The sequence below is a fragment of the Bidens hawaiensis genome, unplaced genomic scaffold (assembly GCF_021521415.1).
Source record: "Bidens hawaiensis isolate Kalapana, Puna unplaced genomic scaffold, B.hawaiensis_p1.1 tig00019341_1, whole genome shotgun sequence".
In the NCBI taxonomy this organism is placed as follows: Eukaryota; Viridiplantae; Streptophyta; class Magnoliopsida; order Asterales; family Asteraceae; genus Bidens; species Bidens hawaiensis.
Genome location: NW_027492936.1, coordinates 192,112 through 215,575, shown reverse-complemented (window position 1 = coordinate 215,575; position 23,464 = coordinate 192,112). Strand labels below are relative to the sequence as shown.

Here is a 23,464-nt window from a genome sequence, read left to right as displayed (position 1 = left end):
ATTAATCCTTATTAACAATAATTTTACTATACATTATGTGAAGTATCTTAATGATATATTAACCAAATCCTTTTGATAAGTTGCCAATATGCTATGATCTCAAAAGACAAATTAATGTGAGCAATGTGTTTGTCCATTATCATGTGAGTTTGAATATATGTCCAAAAGGTTTAAATCTTAATAGCGATAGTTATTATAAAACATTAATCATAATAATAAAAAAATATATTTAAAAGAAAAGGCTTAATTTATTTATGGAGCATCTTATTAAGAAGTCACACCCATTAAATAGCAACATAAATTAAACAAGGAGCGTATAGATGAAACTAGTTTTAGCCACAATAACCATCAAAGCTCACTCAAAATCAGTTGAGCACCAAACTGGGGTTGCAATGTGACAACACTATGCGGCGTATGTGAGTATGACGGTGAAAGCTCGAACGAGAAGCGCCTTAGAATCATAGCAAGTGTGAGTTTTGTTTCTAACATAGCAAAAGTTTGTCCAATGCATATACGTGGCCCTCCCCCGAACGGGAAATATGTAAGCTGTCCCTTGGTTGCCTTTGACACGCCTTCATCAAATCTTTTTGGATTGAACTCGCTCACATCATCACCCCATATATTAGTGTCATTATGTAAGAGCATGAGATGCAACATAATGTGTGACCCAGATGGTAATGTTAAGTTTCCTATTTTAGTTTTTTCATGAATCATCCGTCCTAGGACTTCAACGGGCGGATACAACCTAAGTACCTCGTGTAAAATCATATTAATCTACAAACCAAGAGTTTAGTTTAGTATCAAACAAGCTTACTTGTATGTTTATTATTGGTGGTTTTGACCGTTAACAAAATTATACTCATATGTTCTTATATGAAGAAGACTTACCGTTTTTAAATGACTTAATCCGTCCATATCTGGATTTTTGTTTGCAAACACTTTTAATACTTCATCTCTAGCGCGATCTTGCCAATTCATATGTTGGCCCAACAAAATCATCGTCCAAACAAGCAAATTTGCAGTAGATTCCTGTCCTGCAAAGTAAAAGAGTTTGCACTCTTCAATTACCTCGTCAATGCTAAGTCCAAAACTATTATTCCCTTGTTGCTTAATTTCTTTGTCATTTGAATCCAACAATAAGCCTAGCAGATCTTCCTTCGCACTTTCTCCGGTTTCCTTTAATCGTTTATTAATGATTTTCTTTATCAAACTCTTCACTTCCCGATCAATCTCTATCATCCTTCTGTTTCTTTTTGTAGGAAAAAATCTATAAATTTATACATAACATGTTAATTTATGCCAATCACTAACCAGTATCAACCATAATATATATATTTTTTAAACCATCCATTTTAAGATGTGGCGATTTTGTTCATTTCCCGTTTTTACCATAATTAAAATGATACTTTATAAAAACAACCCAACCTGTTTCAGTCTAACACTCGTTTGTCAGGTAATAGTATGAATAATAATTGATATAAATTCCTCAATTTGTTCCTATCTATATTCTTGTATTACTTATTTTTTATTATTTCCTTATGTAATTGTAACAAATCGTATTATATAATGTATGCAAATCTTTTCTAATTGGGTAAAGAAAACTTCTTCCTTTCATGGTATAAAGCCTAAATCTGATCGTCTTCTTCCTTCGACTTTTCCTGTAACCCTAATCCCTCCCCTCCCCTGCCATTTCTTTTTAGCTTTCCCTCACCACTCCAAATCTTCCTCTTCATGGCCAGCAATACCACTGATGGAACCCTCCCCATGGCCACCATCCTTCATATGACGTCCCTCAAACTCAATTCCACCGATTATATCTATTGGCATAATCAGATGCTTCCTCTTTTCTCCTACCAAAAATTAACCGGTCATATTGATGGTACCGTCACTCCTCATCCGGTCATTATTTCATCTGGTAGCAAAGATTCCGTTAACACTAAGCATGCCGAATGGTTAGAAGTTGAACAACTAGCAGTTCTCATAACCAATTCCTCCCTTACGGAGGAGGCCGTGTTGGATATTTTAGTGTTATTGGATTAACTTGTCGATAGAGGAAATAAGGTTATGAGATTAAACGAGTTAGGTGATGCGGGAGTGCGGGCTTGTTTAACAATAATGTTATTTGGGCTTTGTTATTTGGTTTTATACTTGGGCTTAAGTGTAATGTCAAATGGGCTTTTAATTATTTATTTGGGATCACAAGGGAAATGCATTTGGATTATATTAATATATATATGTTTTTCATTCCCTGGATGATCAATCTCTATCGAATACACAAGAACAAAGAAAGCGGTTACTTCTCTGTGGTTCTTCATCATCACACATAATCATCAAAGTCCAATTCCATCAACAGAAATCTCTGTCTTATCCGATAAATCATTGCGTGTAACCCGCAAATAGGTTTATCTGAAAGTGATTCACGATTCAGAGATTAATCCAGGCAATTGTTCAAGAAACCAAAATTGAAATAAATATTACAGGTTTGCATCATTGATTGAATTCATCATCCAGGTACGCAATTATACAATAAAGATAAACCTATTAGGTTTCATTTGAATTAGAATTTGAATTCACGGTTTCAAAATATAAGGTTAAATTCATTTTGATAATCCGGGGGTTAAATTAATTTTGATGAAATCGGGTTGAATGATTTTCGATGAATGTGTTAATTTTCATATATTGAACAGTGGGTTTAATTTCGAATATGATGAAATTAATTCTAGATTTTAGTAACATACGGTGGTTTGTGGGTTTGATTACTAAATTATGTGAAACCCTATTATGAATTATATGAATCCAGTTTGACTCAGATGATATTAAGAAATAATATTATTTCGTATTATTTAGATATATTAAATATTAAATTTGTGATTTGGATTAGGATGTAGATCTCTTGGGCTTAAGTTTGGATAAGTATCATATAGATTCATTTTATCCAATGAATTTGAAAGGCAAATATATTTATATACATAATACTCATGCACCCTCACAATTTGGAAGATCAATTTTGATCTTGTGATGGCATATTAGACAAAATGGGGGACAACAATTGATGTGGTTTATTTTCCTTTCAATTGTTTTTCGTTCACTGCAAAGAAAAATGTTTTTGTTTTGTGATTGGATACGAAATTATCCTTGCTACACATTAAAATATGTGTGTGTGAGATTCTTGAATATGTAATTCTGTATAGTTAAAAAAATTAATTATGGTCATTACATGATTAGTGATGTTTTGTGTTTGAAATATATATATGTTGATTGAAAAGTGATCACATGTTGTTTTGGAATTGCTTCTGAAATAAGTGTAAGTCATTTAATTATATAAAATCAATTATATAAAAGTCATTGCATATTACTTGCTTTGGGATTGATATTGAATTTTGGCTAATAATTTTGATACTTTCTGAACCGAATGTTATTAATGTATTTGGCTACTAATTTTGTTTTTCTACTTTGATTACCACAATTTCTAATTAATATGTTTGACAATTATGTCAACCGAAAATAAACTGAAGTTTAGTTGGGACAATATAATTATCTCAAAAGAATCCTAAGTTGTCTTGTTGAAGATGTGACAAGCCTGGAAAATCAAGAAAGATTTTCTAGTGAAGATGGCAAATGAAAACAAGTATAATGTGACGGGTCCAAATGGGTCGTAAGACCTGAATGCTTTACAAGGTACACTTACTAACTATACTTTAAATTTGACAAAAGTTGATTCAATGTTTCATTCGGGACATTTTTGCTAAACATAAAATTTGATTTGATTGAAAGAAACAATGTTTATTTTGTAGTTGAATGATAAAAAATATTATTAAAACATTTGTCCTGATGGTACAAACATAGGGTTGATGGGCCATGGCCCGGGTAATGATTAACACATTAGAAGTATACAAGTTTGAGAAAATCCGTTGGGTATGAAATAAACGAAACCATGGTTTTGGGTTTGTTATTGGATTTAAAAGGTTCAATGGTTTCTAAATATAATTCGGTTAAGAATTATGTATCGTTTATTTCTTAATTCTTTTATGTATAGGATGGCATGCATGCATGGTGGATAGACTCAGGTGTTATGAGTCATGTATGCAAGGATATGAAATGGTTTAAAAAATTTGAACCGATTGAAGACTTGTATTTACTTGCTGAAAAACATTTGTTTTGGATTATGTGTTGTGTGTTCTAAGGATTTGAAAGAGTCTCATGTTTGGGATTTTGTTTTAACTAGTTATGGTTTTAAACAGGTTATTGAGATGGATAAGTTTATCTTATCTCGACATGAATCTTTTGAATTTGGATATTCGTGTTATTCAGATTTTACTTCAGTTTAGAAGTAGTATTCTGATACAAGTTATATAACTAAGTGGATGTGTATTTTCTGTTTAGGGGAGGTTTCATTTCTTAGGTAATTAAGGAATGGATTTGCATCATTTGACAATGGAATGTGAGTTTCTAGCATTTGAAACAACTGATAAAAGTGGTTGAATGGCTAAGAAACTGTGATTATGAAATTCTATTGTGGTCAAACCGATATCACCAAAATCTATCAGGTGGGATAGTGTTGACTATGGGTTATAGTCAGATGTATAAAGGAAAGTCTAGACGGTTATATATTATACTATGCAAGGTGTGATATCAGTTTAGTTTGTAATATATGAGTATAATTTGACTGATGATCTAACTAAAGAATTAGGAAGAGATCTCGTGAACATATCAGTCATGGGGATGAGTTTAATGTCCATACGTTAATATCATATGTCAAGAGACCCAATTCCCATCTAATACAACGTTAGATGCTGAATTCAATGTGGAAAGTTTGTCATATAGATATTGGAACACAATATAATAAACATCCCAAAGTTTGCATTCGGACCGCAAGATAAAGTAGGTTGAAGTATAGCTTCTTAATAGTTCATTGATAAATTGCAGTGCGGGTGCGAGAATAATGAACTACCTATAAGAATATGAAGTTTAGCCGCTTCAAAAAGCTTTGGACTTGAGCTTTAATATATTCTTTGAAGGATTAGGACACACGCTAGTAAAATATTGTGTCAAGTGGAATTTGGATTTATAAACGTATGTGTATTTTACCTTCAAGTATTCAAATGAATAGTAAGGGTTCAATCCATAGGACACCCCGATATTTGAATATTTGGATCGTGTAATTTACTAAGATGAAAATTCAATCCGTATGACATTTTCATTTATGCATACGTTTGCGTTTCTATGACGATGGTTAAGTTAATCATGGATATCACTAAAATACGGGAGGATTGTTGGATATTTTAGTGTTATTGGATTAACTTGTCGATGGAGGAAATAACGTTATGAGATTAAACGAGTTAGGTGACGCGGGAGTGCGGGCTTGTTTAACAATAATGTTATTTGGGCTTTGTTATTTGGTTTTATACTTGGGCTTAAGTGTAATGTCAGATGGGCTTTTAATTATTTATTTGGGCTCATAAGGGAAATGGATTTGGATTATATTAATATATATATGTTTTTCATTCCCTGGATGATCAATCTCTATCGAATACACAAGAACAAAGAAAGCGGTTACTTCTCTGTGGTTCTTCATCATCACACATAATCATCAAAGTCCAATTCCATCAACAGAAATCTCTGTCTTATCCGATAAATCATTGCGTGTAACCCGCAAATAGGTTTATCTGAAAGTGATTCACGATTCAGAGATTAATCCAGGCAATTGTTCAAGAAACCAAAATTGAAATCAATATTACAGGTTTGCATCATTGATTGAATTCATCATCCAGGTACGCAATTATACAATAGGCCGTGGCCGAAGTACTCGGTCTCAAATTTGCTCGCGAAATCTGGTTGGCCCTCAAGGCTGCCTATTGCAACATGTGTGGTGAAAGGATGCATATTTTACTTGATAACCTAGGCAATAGACCAAAGGCTCGGGTACCATTAGTGAGTTTGCTCGTAAATTCAAGGCTATATGTGACCAGTTGTCCGTTATCGGTCATTCCTCCAAAGACATCGAGAAGAACCGTTGGTTCGTATGTAAACTTGGATATACCATTGAGAATATTTCCCTACTGTTCGTACCAACATTTCTCTGCTTTCCTTTAATTTCTACAAACTCTTCACCCACCATCTCCTGCGCCGGTTGCTTTCACGGCAAATCAACAACGGTTCCGTGGCTCAGGTTCACCAATGAATAAAAACAAGTTCTTAGACCAATTTTCCCATGGCTCAAGTTCTCATACTGGTCCTCAACAATTTCCCCTGGTCGTCGTCGCCCTCCTAAATGTCAAGTATGCCGAAACAACGGGCTTTGTGCCGATAAATGTCCGAGTCTACCGTTAGGGATGGCAAAATAACCCGAACCCGACGAGTATACCCAAAACCCGAAGCATTCGAACAGGTATACCCGAAGCCCGATGGGTATTAGGCCGGGTATGGGATTAGATTTGAAAATTTTTCGCAGGTACGGGCCGGGTATGGGATTTGGTGATACCCGGCCCGATTACCCGAAAAGACATACCCATTTACCCGAATTATATACACGAAATAAAAACGCGAAATTTTTTTGTTATTAATTTTATTTTTCTTAACCTTTTGTATTTAGATATGCATTAAAAAGTATTATTTATGTTTTATATGTTATCAAGTTTATACATAAAGTTATACAAAAGTTATAGTACTATTATTTATTTATGATAATTTTTATATAGATGTAATATGTTATATTTTAGTTTGTAATAGTTCATATATAAACAAAAAAATATATAAGATAACTATAATGGTAAAAAAATCTAATTATAAATCCTAACGAAATTTTTCTAACAATCTAATGGGTATACCCGATACCCGACGGGTAATTACCCGACGAGTAATGGGCCGGGTATGGGATTGAATTTTATAACCGGGTACAGGTATGGGATTAGCAATACCTGGCCCGAACCCGTCCGTCGCCATCCCTATCTACCGTCCTTTGCTTTGGCTCCTAATACTAATGAGGCTATTGCACAAGCTTTTCAGGCACGATGTCATGTCACTACAGGAGCTCCAGATTGGGTAGTTGACTCCAGAGCCACTACTTACATGACCAAATCCATGGGTGCCCTCCATGCCACCGCTCCTTATACTGATAACTCTAAAGTCGCCTTTGGTAATGGAAATTTATTACCGATTTCTTATACGGGTCACTTATACATTAACAAACATTTATCATTAAAAGATGTCTTGGTTGTTCCTAATTAAACCAAGAATCTTTTATCCGTTAGTCAATTAACCATCGATTATCCCATTGATGTCTTACTTTCCCATCCCTTTTTTACTATTCAGGACCGGAAAACAAGTCAACCTCTAGCCCAAGGTCGGTGTGAAAATGGTCTCTACATGCTCCCGGATAGCAATCTTGCTTTTGTTGCTTCTGTTTCTTCCAATAAAGCCTCGTTTGACCTACGACATTATCGTTTAGGCCATGTTACCTTTGATACTATGTTTGTTTTAAAAAGACTTGGTTGTTTGTCATTTACTTCTATTTTGCCTAAACCTAATAATTGTTCCTCTTGTCTACTTGCAAAGGCTCATAAAATGCCTTTTAATTTGAATGCAAAATGGGTATCAAACCTCTTGGACCTTATTCATTGTGATTTGTTGGGTCCTTCACCCATTATAAGTGTTATGTTGTGTTTATTGATGAGCATTCGCGGTTTTCTTGGCTTTATCCACTTAAAACAAAGGACGGTTTATACTCCGTTCTATAACTTTCTTGCGTTTTGTACAAACACAATTTTCAAGGAAAGTTAAGGTTTTTCAAGGTGATGGTGGTACAAAATTCGTTAATCAACAAGTTCGTAAAATATTTGATGATAATGGCACCTTTCATCGTTCGTCTTGCACCTACACCTCGCCTCAAAATGAAGAGTCGAAAGGAATCATCGCCACATAGTTGAAACAGGCCTAGCTATGTTATTTCATGTTCGCATCCCAGCTACTTATTGGGTTGAGGCTTTTAGCACCGCTACATATATTATCAACCGTTTTCCATCCGATGTGTTGGAAAATAAGTCAACCTTTGAAAGTTTTTTCTATATTACCAACATACACCAATTTTCGGGTTTTTGGATGTCGTGTATACCCATATCTTCGCGATTACACATCACGTAAATTAGCTCCTCGTAGCATTCCTTGTATTTTCATGGATTATGCCACTCAATACAAAGGATAAAATGCTTAGACCCTCAAACCTCGCGCATGTACATCATCCGTCATGCTCGCTTTGATCATACCTCGTTTCCCTATGAACTCAACCCTTCCTCTTTAGACTTGACCAAATTACCCCTTTTAACTTATTAAGAGGATTCTTCCCATTATACCAACACTCCCACTCAAAATTCATCCTCAAACCCCGTTATTCCTTAAAACCCATTGATCCCACTCCCTCCTCATGCATAGGGGTGTGCAGAAATCAGGTCAACCCGAAATTACCCGAATATTGGACTGAAATTTAACTAAAACCTAGACCGATTTATGGCATAGGGCAGTATTCGGTTCCCATATATTTACATTTTCGGGTTCGGGTCAATTACCCTGAAAATCATAAAAAACTGAACCCGACCAAACATATAATCTATAATCCAGGTAAGCATGTAAGGCCTACATTTGCAGCTCATAGGGATGATGGTAGTGGATCTATGGTGGTTGGAGAAGTGCTTGGATGTCTGAATATATGATCACCGGAGATGTATGAGAGAGAAAACCAGTGAATGGTCATCATTGGAGATAATGGTATGAGAGTTGAGAAAGAAGTTATAACAAAGAAAGGGTAGAAGATACTAATTTGCTTATATTATTGGTAGGCGAAACTGCTTATCGATTAAAAAGATATTTAATTAAATATGAAAGTAACTTTGGAAATCAAAATAACTTTGAAACCTAAATCATGGTACCCGGTACCCGAATGACCGAGACCCATGGTACCCGGTACCTAAACTGAACCAAACGGACCAATCGTCGGTTCTTGTATATGTGATTTTTTGGGTTTCGGTCTAGGTCGGGTAAATCACGGTTCGGGTTGGTCCAATCAAAATGCTCGCCCCTACTCATGCACTTTATGCAAACATGATTTGCATGTACATGCACCATCCCACACACCCTCTGTTATTGAAACTATTATATCAGCGGATGCCCCTCCCACCACCCCAATGCTACCACCGACCCTCCACCAACATCCTCACACGCTGCCACACCTCCCTCAACACCGTACGTTACCCCATCACCCTCATCCTCAGATCCCATGCTCCCCTCATCAACTCAGACCCGTCCTCAACCCTGCTTCCATCATCTTCGGCCCATCCGATGATTACCCGATCCAAAGTTGGTATATTCAAACCCAATCCCAAACGTTATGCCATGCTCGCTCTTGCTACACATCACACCCTTCATGTGACCCTCCTCGACGCTTCTGATCCTAAAGGGTTTCGCTCCACCTCCAAAAGTCCACATTGGATGCATGCAATGCATGAAGAAATTGATTAGCAACAACACTTGGAGCTTAGTACCTCAACCACCAACGGCTAACAGAGTTTGTTCCAAGTGGGTTTTTCGCACCAAATACCACTCGGACGGTTCGATTGATCCACATAAAGCACGCCTAGTTGCCCAAGGCTTCACCCAAATTCCGGTCCTGGACATTTCTCATACTTTCAGCCCGATCGTGAAAGCCTCAACCATTCGAATTGTTTTGTCTTTGGGTGTTATAAACAATTGGTATTTACATTAACTAGATGTGAACAATGCCTTTTTAAATGGGTCTCTCGCATAAACTGTTTATATTGAACAACCACTGGGCTTTGTTGATTCATGCTTTCTCAATCATGTGTGCAAACTCAATATGGCTTTTTACAGTTTAAAATAAGCACCAAGCACTTGGTTTCAACGGTTAAGTTCATTTCATTTTTCTTACGGGTTTACGTGTAGTCTGGCTGACACGTCATTGTTTGTTTTTCATCAAGGAGATTGTCTTATGTATCTTCTCATTTATGTGGATGATCTCATTCTTACCGGTAATAAACCTGTCATTATTGCCAACTTCATCAACCGTTTGCATAATGAATTTGCCATAAAAGACTTGAGTTCACTAAGTTATTTTGGGACTAGAGGTTATTCACACGACATATGGATTGTTCCTTAGCCAAATGAAATATGCATGTGACATTCTAAATCATTCCGGACTACTCAACACCAAACTTGCGCCCACACCCCTCGCCACTACTGATTCATTCACATCTGTTGGGTCTCCCTATTTTGAACCTACTTTCTATGGATCGATTGTTGGTGCTTTACAATACTTAACAATTACTCGACCCAAGCTTGCGTATGCGGTTAATCAGGCATCCCAATTTCTACATGCTCCTACTGACCAATATTTTCAACTTGTCAAACGAATACGACGCTATGTAAAGGGGACAATCTCACATGGTCTTGTTTTTGCCATCCTAAGAATACCACTATTTTTGGTTATTCAGATACCAAATGGGCTTGGTGTATTGAAACACGACGGTCAACTTATGGTTATTCAGTTTTTTTAGGGATCTTGTTTCTTGGAGTGCAAAGAAGCAACCCACTGTCTCTAGGTCACGTTGCGATTCGGAATATTGAGCTATGGCTAATGCTGCCACTAAAATCGTTTGGATCGCTAACTTGTTACGTGAACTTCATGCTCTTCCACCAGACATACCTACTTTGCCCTATAATAACCGCAATGCTCTATTTATGAGTCAAAATCCCATCTCTTATAAACTGGCTAAACACATTGACTTGTATTACCACTTTGTCTGTGAGCTAGTTATGTTTGGCAAGCTTCATACTCGCTTTGTTCCGACCAAGCTTCAATTAGCTGATATATTCACCAAAAGTTTACCGAGACCTCAATTTGAACACTTTCGGGAATTACTTTGTGTTGTTCACCCACGTTTCACTTGAAGGGGGATAATAGTCAACCATATATCAATCCCAATGATTGATATCAGTTCCTCAAATTGCTCTTGTCTATATTATTGTATTAATTAATTTGATTATTTCGTTATGTAATTGTAACAAATTGTATTATATAATGTTTGCAAATCTCTCCCAATTGGGTAGAGAAAATTTCTTCCTTTCATCAGGATTAACAATATATACTCACCGAGATCCTGGAATATACATAGACTGTCTGGGTTTCATAACTAGCTTTGCTAGTTCTCGCTGAAACTCAAATATTCTTCTTCCTTCCTCGTAGCTGCTACCAAACGCCGTACGTGAAATAACATCACTGGTCATTGTTTGGAGATAAGGATAAACATCAACTTCACATGATCTTCCTTTTGTCATCCCTTCCCATTTGTTAATCATCTCACTACAACTAATGTGAAAGACTGGTAACATAATCTACAACAAAAAAATGCATTAGAATCAAAGGTTGGTCTTCCATTAGTTTAAATATCTAAACATAAACAACGCATAGATGGAACCTTTAGTTTCTCAACATGAAATGCAGGGTTGATGATCTTTCTATGTTTGACCCATTGATCCCCGTTTGTATGTACAACTCCTTTTGCAAGTATCCTTGCTAATGGATTCCCTCCTTTTGGCTTTTGAAATTGATTATAATTAGCCAATATTTGTTTTATTAATAAAGGTTTTGTTAAGTGCACCACAGGTCGTGGTCCCATCCACGTAAAGAATGTGCAACCTATATAACAACAAGAATTACATGTGCATATATATAAATTAGTGCATGATATATATTCAAAGATAGATATACTAAACTACACAATATCTAGTTTGTATTTCGCAGTACTTATGTGACAAAATTTTCAATTAATAGGGAATTAAGCATTGTATTTTTAAAAAAGTTTGATCTTTACCGTTAGAGTAGATAAACCACATGTAAAAGCTTAAGTTTGTAGGGTTTGTAAAGGCTTTGGGCTTGGGCTTAAATTAGAGACAAGGAGAATAAGGGCTCGGGCCCGTTATTGGTTTTTGTTAGTTAAGCCTTTAACCCTAGTTTTATGTCTATATATACCCTTGCTATCAATTGTAATCTTTGCACCTTAATAATGAAATAACCTAGTTGCAGCTCGCGGATGTAGGTCCCCAGTTGGAACCAAACCACGTAAAATTTGTGTCGTTTATCGTTATTATTTTCTTAAATCTGCGTGATAAACGAGTATACTCATTTGTGTGTTGTTCCGCTGCACTGCTTTGTTCCTAACAGGTGGTATCAGAGCTTTGGCTCGTTGAACACTCGGTTCATGCACGAAAAAAAATGATTCGCAGTTTGATTTAGGTTTGTATTTTGCGTTTGATGATCGAAGTCAGATTGGTTAAGGGTTTTGGTGGTTGAATCGATCAAAGAAACATTTTTGGAGCAGGAACTTGTGTCTGAGAGAGAGGTGGTTAGTTAGTTTTTTCAGTGGTCGTGAATGAAAAAGGTCAAATATCAAAAGTCGTTATAGTGTTCAGTTAGGGTTAGTGGTAGGCGTTCTTAGCCGACACATAAATAACTCTTGGAACGAGGTATTTTGACTGGGATCCTTTAATGTTGTCTTCGTTAACCGGGCTGGGTTTGTTCCATAACGGGGGTCGGGGGATGATTGCTGACTGTTTTTGCCAAAGGTGTGACCGAAAAATCGAGACAGGAGGTAGTCGGTGCGATTAAAGTCAGATGTACAGCGAAGTCTGGTATTGGGTGATTCTCGTGGCGTGCTACTGTGCTGCAAGCGTGTTTTGTTATAAGATGGAAGTCCAGAATGCTTCGGCTTCTTTCCCTATATATTTTGATCAAAAGGTGCCGTAATAAACCCAGGTGGGCCATAATTTTTGGGTTAATTACTAGTTGCTGTTGGTCATGGAATCATGGAAATTGGGCCTTGTGCATTCAAAAGACATGTTCTTTTTTATTTTACATTTGGCGTCATTGTTTCGTGACAAAAACAAAAGAAAATGTTATATCTCTGTTTATTTTTTTGTTTGATAAGAAAAAAATAGGGTATCTTTTGTCTTTTGTGTTCCATGGAGTTTGAGTAGACGGGCATTGTCATCGACTATTTTGCTACGCAAGTACAAGTTTAAGACGCTTGGATTCATAAGGTTTTGTTTTCGAGTTCGGGTTTGACCGTGGTTATCCATCGTGATTATTTTAACCGTGTTTTGTGAGGTTCATTTGGGTTCGGGTTCATATTTGTCTGCAAATGATTAGCCCGAGTTGAAGGCGGGATAGTTATGATCGGAATGTTCATCGGTTATGGTTTCGGTTGGCTGGTTTGTCAAAAGGAACTTGGATGTGGTACTGACGTGGGATAAATCTTGAGAAAATGGAACCAATGGGTGTGCTGGTGACGACGTAAGTGAAAAAAAAGATGACAAGTCATGTGATCTATTGTTCATTTGGATGATCATTTGGTTAGGGTTTGAGTTAACTGATCGTGTGCACGGTCATAGAACCCTTGGTACCGTTTTCTTTTCGTTGAAAGCTCAACTACCATTATAACCGTTTGCCTATTAGCTGGTCTAGAGCTGTGAAACTATTCTTGTTCGGTGGTGATTAGTGTTTCGACATGTGAGGGATCTTTGTACTTGTATTGGGTGAGGCTTTATGCCAGGGAAGTATGAGTGGAGATTCAACTCATGAGTGTTGTTTTGGCATGGGTTGGGATAACAAAGACAGTGGGAGCTAAGCATATTTTGACTTAGTGGGGCTGCATGAAGGTATGGGACATTCTATAGAGTTGATGTCCATAGATGGTAAATTCTGCTTCTGAGAATGTGTCAATAGTGATGCATTGGGACTCACTGGAAGGCAGTGAAGACTCTTGGGTTGGAGATTATGTTGTGTTACATTTTCTTGTTACTTACTTCAATGAAGCATCGGACTCTATTATTGAAGAGTTTTCTGGTAAAAGTCTTGGCTCGTTGCATTGGGTAGAGCTAAGTGGGTTCATATAGCAAGCATGAATCCTAAAGCCACATGGATGTCATATTAAGTGTATTCGGAGGTTTAAAATTTGACGGTGATTTGGTAACAGTGGGAGCATAGGGAGTTTCAGGTACAGTTACACAATGACGTTGGGGTTTTGAGACCGAAATTTCAAATGAAAATTATCTCATTGGTGCTTGCTCTATTAGAAAAGTGTTCATTCTTCTAGAAGTCTCTGGAGCCGGTTGTGTGAGTAAGTAGGTGCCAGTTGAGATTGAAGATGAATCATTGGCTGGTTTTTCCATGATTAGGTCTGTGATAACCGTATTGGAGCTAGGGTGCTTCAATGGGCCTTTTGGGAAACCTATGCAAAGGCCGGCCGCTGCAATTAGGTGGATTGGATTGTTGAAATATTAGCTTGTTCATGGGGAACTGAAGGCTTGGAGAACTTCCGTTGTTGAAGTTTTAGCTTGTTCTTAGAACTAAAGGCTTGGTGGAATTATGTTATTAAAGATTACTGGAGTTACTTGGTACAAGGTTTTATTTGGGTAGCTGTTGCGGTTCGTGCAAAGCCTTCAAGTGGGAGATTGCTGGGTTTGTGAAGGCTTTGGTCTTGGGTTAGTTCAAGTGGGAGATTGTTGGCTTGGGTTCGTGCAAAGCCTTCAAGTGGGAGATTGTTGCGGTTCGTACCGCTCATCGAGTTCTCGTATAATAACAGTTTTCATTCTAGTATTGGAATGGCACCTTTCCAAGCCCTTTATGGTCGCAAGTGTCGCTCTTTGATTTGTTGAAACGAAGTCGGGGAATCTAAAATTACTGGTCCTGAGTTAGTTCAAGAAATGACCGACCGTATTGCTCAAATCCGTCATAATCTTCTTGCCGCTCGTTGTCATCAAAAGAGTTATGCGGATAAAAGAAGGAAACCTCTAGAGTTCAATGTTGGTGATCGAGTTCTTCTTAAAGTTTCTCCGTGGAAAGGAGTGGTTAGATTTGGAAAGAAAGGAAAGTTATCTCCTCGTTTCGTTGGTCCTTTTGAAATCCTCGATAGAATTGGTCATGTTGCTTATAAGCTTAAATTTTCCTACAGAACTCTCAAGCGTTCACCCGGTGGTTCATGTAGCGAATCTGAAGAAGTGTCTAGCCGATGGTAATCTTCAAATATCTCTCGATGAAGTTCGTATTGATGAGACCATGCATTTTTTTGAAAGACACGTTGAGATTATGGACCACAAGGATAAAGTCACTAAACGAAGTCATATACTGTTGGTTATGGTTTGTTGGGAATCCCCATCTGTTCGCTAAAGTTAATTCTCTAATTTCAGGACGAAATTCCCAAAAGTAGGGGATATTGTAACATTTCAGATCTTTTGTAATCGTATTCATATTTGTTTTATCGACTTGCGAACGTAATTCGGATCTTTATCATTAACAAAGTCAAGGATTTATAAGTATTCATGGATGTATTTTCATTTTGTACCCTTTATGTTATTCAAACTAGTCAATTAGTGCTTAAAAACTCTTAAAATGCCAAAAATTAACATCTTATAAAGCACAAAGACTAAAAGTGCCAAAACGTGAAACCTCCCCCACCTTGACCACGCCGCGCCAAGCGGCCAAGGAGGGTGAGATGGTCGCGTGGCGTGGCCAAGGGTCTGCACCATATCTCTTTGTTATTTTAGTTCCTAGTTCGTATTTTAATGCAAAATCGGTTATTTTTAGACCGAATCGCTTGATTTAAGCCCCAAGAAAACCATCCTAGACTTGGTGTTTGCGTTGACTTTGCTTTCTTACCGACCTTTGACTCCGCTTTCTCATTGATTCAAGTGTTTTCCGGGTAAGTTGTTTACTGATAAGTTGTTCATTATTGCTCAATAGTCAATAAACCTTAATCAATTTTTGAGATTGAGGGGAACTGACGGGTCAATTTGACTCCAACCCATTTAAGGCCATATTGGTCAACAACTTTGATCAATCGTTTTCTATCGCTTCTGGTCGAAACTGACTTTCGGTCCAGAAGACTTTTATTTTTATTTTGAGATTTTAAGGCTACTGACCAACTCGCTGTTTGGATTCTGGTCAGTACCAGCTCACTTAAACGCTAAATATATCATAACCGGAGTTCTAGACATCCTTTTGGATCGATTACAGCGGCTATGTTCTCGGTTATAATTTTAGTTATTTGTCTCAAAGTTTCAGGTCTGTTCGGTTTATCTCAGACAACGCGTTAAAGGACGATTCACTTATTTTAATATATTTTTATTCTTATTTCTTGCAAACTCGCCTACGAAATAAGGTGAGAGATCATTCCCCTCTTATTTTACTGATTTTTAATAACTTTTGGGGATATATGCGTATTTAGTTCATATTTTTATATTATATTATATATATATATATATATATATATATATATATATATATATATATATATACTTATAACTAGCAAACGTAATATTATGTGCATTCAATTAAATGCTAATTGCTACTTGTTTAAGTGTTTATTTTATCGAATCCGGAGAGGTCCATCATAGTCACATTATAGTATAATCATATGACTGTCACAATAGCCAACGCCCGATTCGCATGGCAATGGTCAACGGACACATTAATTGCTCACGGTTTGATTGATATTACTCGCATTATTTTGTTTGCTTATTTCTCATATATTATTATATCAAGAAAAATTGGTGATTATTTCACTCAACCTCGTGTTGACAAAACCTATTGTTTATTTTCTACGCATATGCAGGTTACTAGTTGATTTGAAGCTAAGGTGAAGAACGCATAGAAAGACCTTAGAAAATAAAATAAAGAATATTTGCGCTATTATTTTGTTTTGGGATTATTTATTTGTTTTGGATTATATTTGTCATGTTTGGAACTTGTGAACTTAAATTGAAATTTTGAAATAAATGAATTAATAGATTATTGTCATATTTATATTATATGATAGTACATTGTGAGCTGTGAACCAACGGTTCGCACCCGACATTTCCGCCGTAGGTTGGGGTGTGACGACAGGGGCTGAAATCGTCAAAAAAACAAACTTTGGTCAGATACCCCCTCTCCAAGCCGCGCGTAGGAAACACTCTTGTTCCCACGTGCTGCACGGGGGACCCATCAAATCAATTAAAAACTCGTTTTGAACCTTTAATTCATTTTTAATGCTAAATCATGTCTATTTTGACCCAAATGCCGAGACTTAAGCCTCAAGATAGGTTATATAATATTATGGGTCAAGTATTATACAAAAGTGGACAAAAATGAGAAGGATGAGAATAATTTGTACCCACACAAAAAAATTAATAAAAAATAATAAAAAAATCATAACTCAAAATGTAGTAAAAAACGAAAAAAGTAAAAACACAAAAATGTTTTCATTGTTTTTCTCATTCTAAAAAAAAGACATAATGTTGAGGGAAAAGATCATTGTGTCTTTTATTTATCATTGTGTTTTTGGATTATTTTTGTGATTGATTGTGCCTTTTTTTCCTTGCCATTGTGTTTTTTTTCTTGATATTGTGTTATATTTGTTCGACATTGTGTTATATTTTGCGATACATTGTGTCTTATTTATTTATAACAGTGTCTTTTGTTCATTTTTGTTATTGTGTCTTTTCGTCGTTTTTTGGAACGAGAATGACAAAGTATGAGAAACATTTGAGTTTTTAAATTTTTGTTTGTTTTTATTTATTTTTGAGTTATGATTTTTTTATTATTGTTTTTGAATTTTTTGTTGAGGGGTTTTTTGTGTGATCACAAATCTTTCTCATACTTTCCATTTTTGTCTTCCTTTGTATGTTTACCTTTCCCATGATATTATAACGTGTCCAAATTCACTCCCTAACTAATAAAAATGAATTTTGTTAGTTAAAACACCCGATTCATCATCAGTTCATTATTTCGTTTCCTAATCGAGTTGTTTACCTGATAAACAAGTCTTAACTCTTAATATTTAATCAAGGCATGCCATAAACCCTAAAAAACTTCTGTAAACTCAACCTCCATCTTTAATTTTCATTCATATGGTGTTCATGATGCTTTTCTTCAAGAAACTTCATTATATGGTTTGACTTTCAAGCTTTAAGACCATTGACTCATATTTTCTCATCGTTTCTTTATTTTTCCGGGTAAGTTGTCTTCTAGTAAAACATTTTTTTTCATATAATTAACAAATTCCCTCAATCAATTTCACTGATTGAGAGAGATTCGGTGGTCCATTTGATTCTGACTCATTTAGGTTTATAAAAGTCAATTTTGGTACATTTTCAATTACTATACCTTTTATTCAAAACTAGCTTTTGGGACAGAAGAATTTTACGTTTGTTTTGATATTTTGAGTGTACTGATCAGAGCCTGACTCCCGATTCAAAGTTCAGATTCTGAACAGTACCAGCGCGCTTAATGTTAAAAATCTAATATCTTGAGTTTTATTCATCCGTTTGACTTGATCCCAGCAGCCATGTTCTCGTTTTTAATTCTACTTTACTGTATCAAATTTACAAGTTCATTCATGTTGGATCAGTCAACGTGTTAAAGACTCGAGCGTCGTTTAATTCTTTCTTGTTATCTCTATCTCACCTAATTACTAAGGGGGGGGGGGGCTTTATGCGTACCAAATATTATTTTCATATTAGATATTAATTATTATACACAACTAACAAATCATGATTATTGTATGTTTAATAATTGAATGCTTATATGCCACACGCTTACTTGCTTATTTGTTTATTTTATCGCACTTGGAGAGGTCTGTCATTAAAGTCTTTCATTTGAGGTCTATCATATGCTAGCCAAAGCGCAATTCGCAAGGCAATGGTCAACCGACACCAATTACGTGCTCATTGTTTAATTGTTGATACTTACAATATTGCCTTGCTTATTTTCTATATATTATATTATTACATAAAAATATGATGATTACTAACTCAACATGTGTTGTTGACAACCCTTATTTATGCATATTGTAGGATATTTGTCTTGAATGGTTGAAGTCATTCAAGAACATAGTTTATTTTACTTTTTGGTTATTATATTAAACAAGAATTATGATTGTCTTGGATTCTATTTGTATATTTCTTTCGAGTTATGTACTTGATTTAAATTTAATAAAATAATTTGATAATGTCACTAATATTGTTATGCTAGTGCCTTGTGAGCTGTGAGCAATTAATTCGCGTCCGGACATTTCCGTCTTAGGTTGGGATGTGATACTAGTTTGATATAATAATATATGAACAAATAACAAGAAAGCCCATCAACACCCTTCATATTAGATATAGTATACGAACAAATAACAAGAAAGCCCATCAACACTTAAAATTTTTATTTAATTTACAAACAAGACTACAAGAGTAACATTCAAAAAACATGAAAAGAAAAGGAAATACGTGATTGATGGGAGCAACACTCCACACATATCACCACTTAAAAATATTATTATATACATTATATAAAAAATACAAAAAGCAAAGCTCGATGTCGCAAGATTTCTATTGGTTCACTTAACTATGCTTGGTTGACCAATTTAGGGGTTTTTTTTGCAAAGTTCTTTTTTAGTTTTGTTTATACTATATCAAGCGTAACTGAAACAAATCGAATTCACGTTAGCACGCCTTCGTAACACTCGGGTTTTATCGACGTTCGAATTTTATCAACGCTCGAGTTTTACACATGTATTGAACATGAGACACCAACCAAATTCACGTTGACTCGCCACCATAACGTTCGGGTTGTTATGGGTCAATTTTATGACCTAGGATCCTTGACGCTCCAGGATCCCCGATATCAGCCGGATCCCTGAGTACTAACGGTTTATTTCGATCTTGGCTTTGAATTATTATTGCAGGTGAGCATTGGTGATTTAACTAACCAAAAAGGCTCGCGAAACAAACTGAAGAAAAACGTGTGGAAAGGCTAGAAGTGTTGACCAAGTTAAAGTCCTATTAATCAGGCTGGATTCTCGGAGGCAGTTACCCTTGTTTCCATTAATAACAAAGGTAATATTGGAATGTGTGTACTATTATGGAAGGATGTTATGTTGAAGACCCGGGAACTAACTTAGGAAAGACTCCTGAATATCAATGTTAACAGTCATGACTGTTGCCCAAGTTGAAGAGCGAGATTTTCGGGATACTGGGTGAGATTTCCGGGATATTATTTATTTTTCTTTATTATAAATAGAGGCTATTGCCATGGTTAGGGACACAACACTTTTCCACTCAAAACACTTGCACTACTGTAACTTAGACACCATTGCAATCAGCTCTCGACCTGTAATCACCATTATATAATAAATCTGAGGCAGTCGGATAATTTTTCCCTCCCGAGGTTTTTTTCAGGCGATCCTCACCAGGATCAGGGGTTTATCCTCGCTATATCTCGTGTCAACCATTTACTTTACCGCAATTACTTGTCTATTTTGTGAAGAACACACTACCTCACATTCTAAGTTTGATCTTGACCAAAACAAGGGTTTTACTAATGCTCAGGTTTATCGACAACACCCGGGTTTACCAACACTAGTGTTTTACCGACCGAACAAACGTAGTTTTAAATATTTTGAACTTTTTTTATATGTTATTTGAAGAATTTATTTTTTGGGCTTAATTATGCTACGTAATGATCATAATTGATACCGATCAAATTCACGTCGACTCACCGCTACAACGCTGGTGTATTACCGACCGAATTCTTCGCTCAATGCGCATGAAGCAATCACTACTTCACTAGTTATATATTTTTAATTATCAATACAAAATGGAAAGGGAATGGGAACGTTGGAAAGAAAGCTGGCCCTTACCATAAGTGTTTGCAGAGGTATAGTAAAACGGTATGACTCGTGGAACAAGACTGTCGCATAGTTTGATGGGTTTAAGTTTAGCCTGATTTGTCATGTGGTCTATCTCTTTCAAGTCTCAGAACAACAACCGGTAACGAGTTCCGTTCAACCCTTGCTCTCTAAGACTCTTCTCTATCGCCTTCGGCCGTAACCAAACCCAGTTCAAGAATCTCCACCCGCATATTGCCACCACCAACGCCACTGCAACACCAAAACACACCGCATTCATCATCATCACTTCCATATTGAAACTGCTACTTGCTTTTAAGCAGTAATAGTAATAGTTGGACTAGATAAATTAAGGAGGTGATATTTATTGATGTGTAAGTTTCACTAAAGTCCCTCATGTTGGTGTTATTACGGTTTTGATACATAAATTGTGAAAATGTATTCACGAGTTTGTGAATATGAAAGGACAAGTGGGTTAAGCTAGTTTAGTTTCCAAGTTGTAAGCTATGGCAGAGACGGGAATCTTTTTCTATGAGTTTGATATTTTTCAATATTTGATATTCAAATAAATAAAATGAATATCATTATCATAACAAAAACGCATCGTCAACATTCAATAAAATACAAAGTCGTTTTAAATAAAAAAATAAATTACATATTATAAACTTTCCTTTCGAATTTTCATGTTTTGAAACAATTCATTACATATTCAATCGCGACTTAAAAATACAACTCATTTTCAATATAGCATATGCAAGCATCATTCTTATAATCGTCATTTATCCAATAGTTATCCCGTTAGCCATTTCTTTTTTTTTTCTCCCAAGTTTTTATTAAATATTTGTTTAGGTATTATATATCATAATTTGGCTATTGTCTTTTTGGGCTACTTTATAATTATTTTTTGACTTCTGTATTACTTTGCAATTGGGTTATTTTTCTACTTTTGTATAAAACTGAAAAAAGATTGGGTTCAGCCGAATCCGAACCCAAACACATACCTCCACCCATAATATAAGGCTTGAGCAAATGTTTTGAGTGTGTGATCAACTGAGATTATTGTAACGAGTTTTTTACTTAAGTTTTTTTTCTTTAATAGTAATTTTTTTTACTGATGATGTGTCTAAGGCTTTGAATTAGCCACGCCAATAAGAACAAATATAATTTGGTAGCTTGTGAATGATTTTGAGCAAATAAAATCATAACCTAAATATCCAAGCGATGACAAGTCCAAGAACAGATGTTGTAATTATTTTTGTTCAACCACAAATGTTCTATCAAATCCGATCAAAGATTTGAATGTTTCTCTTTGTTTTGTATAACAAGTTACAAAGTCTCTCACTAGTAGTATGATCGATGATCCCACATCATCGTAGTCGTCTTGTCAAGCTCCTTGGCCCGAGTCCTCAATTATCATATAATGTAAGATGATGCAAGTATACATAATGTTTACTAACCTATCCTTGCGGAGTAAACACGCCGGTTGAGCAATTATGCTCCATTGTTTCTTTAGTACATTGAATGCCCGTTCCATATCATTTCTTGCCGATTCATTTTTTTTCTTGAAATATAGACGTTTGTCATTGTCCGGGCATGAAAAAACTACCCATCAACGTAGCCCACTCTGGGTAAATACCGTCAACTAGGTAGTACCCGTACTCGTACTCGACATCGTTTGCATAGAATGATGTCCCCGGTGCAACTCTCTCTATGACATCGTCAAATAAAGGAGATGAATTCAACACAACGATATCATTGTTTGCGCCGACCATACCAAAATATGCATGCCAAATCCATAAATCATATGATGCAATAGCTTGAAGCTTGAAGTATCAGCGTTGGACCATCATGATCACCCCGGTGATATTGACACTGCCAAGCCGTTGGACATGCAGCCCAATCGCAATTGTGCGGTCAAGGTTACCAAGCATTCCCGAAAAACCATGTACCGATCGATGAACCTCATATATTTTTTGTATGTCGTCGAATACAGAACTTCTCAAATATTTATTTTCGTGAAGATCAATAACACCTAGTAATATTAACAATAATATATATGAATAATAATAGTAATAAAATAATAAATATATGTTTAATATCAAAATTTTATTTATAATAACAATATCAACAACAGCAATAGAATAACATTTATAGTATTAAATATTAAAATAATAATACCTTCACAAAATAATTGAGGACTTTTCAGAGCCATCTTTTCAGACATTTTTAAATACTCATCGCGTCACTCGATATCCTGTATGGTAATTGACGAGTTGCGGCTGTGCATTTCTGCAAAGTTGAAAATCATAGTTCACGTCGATCATCCTCCTTTTGTTGGAAATATCTAAACTCGCATTCTAGGTCCCTGGAAATACGTAGGAATAACCGTTGGCTCTTCCGAAATGGCGATGAAAATGTTCCAAATCATAAATATGGTCTTCAGAAAAATAATCTTTCACCAAAAGGTTATGAGCAGCCTGACAACCCCGTTGAAGTAGAGGTCGTCTAGCAAGCAGTTGTTTACGTTGGCATGCCTTGAATAACAATTGAGCCGCTGCCCGAACCGAAGCAATTATCGCTTCGTCCTCCATATATGATACTGATAAAGAGTTGACGTGATAATAGTCGGAGGATGATGAGCCGGAGTGAGAGTTCATTTTTTTGAAAACTTAAAACTTTGAAATAGAATGGTAGAAGTTTGGAGAAGACGGGAAATTTTTGGTATAAGTTTGAGATTATTTTTTAAT

General features: G+C 35.9%; 1 pseudogene across 1 annotated transcript; it reads right to left on the bottom strand.

Annotated features, from left to right (window-relative positions):
• Positions 1-348: 348 nt before the first annotated feature.
• On the bottom strand, positions 349-21,012 carry LOC143558153 (cytochrome P450 CYP72A219-like; annotated as a pseudogene). The gene is made up of 5 exons (XR_013139687.1): positions 20,730-21,012; positions 11,484-11,704; positions 11,159-11,400; positions 889-1,267; positions 349-774 (listed from the first exon to the last, which is right to left on the bottom strand). The product of XR_013139687.1 is annotated as a cytochrome P450 CYP72A219-like (transcript).
• Between the last annotated feature and the right edge of the window lie 2,452 nt (positions 21,013-23,464).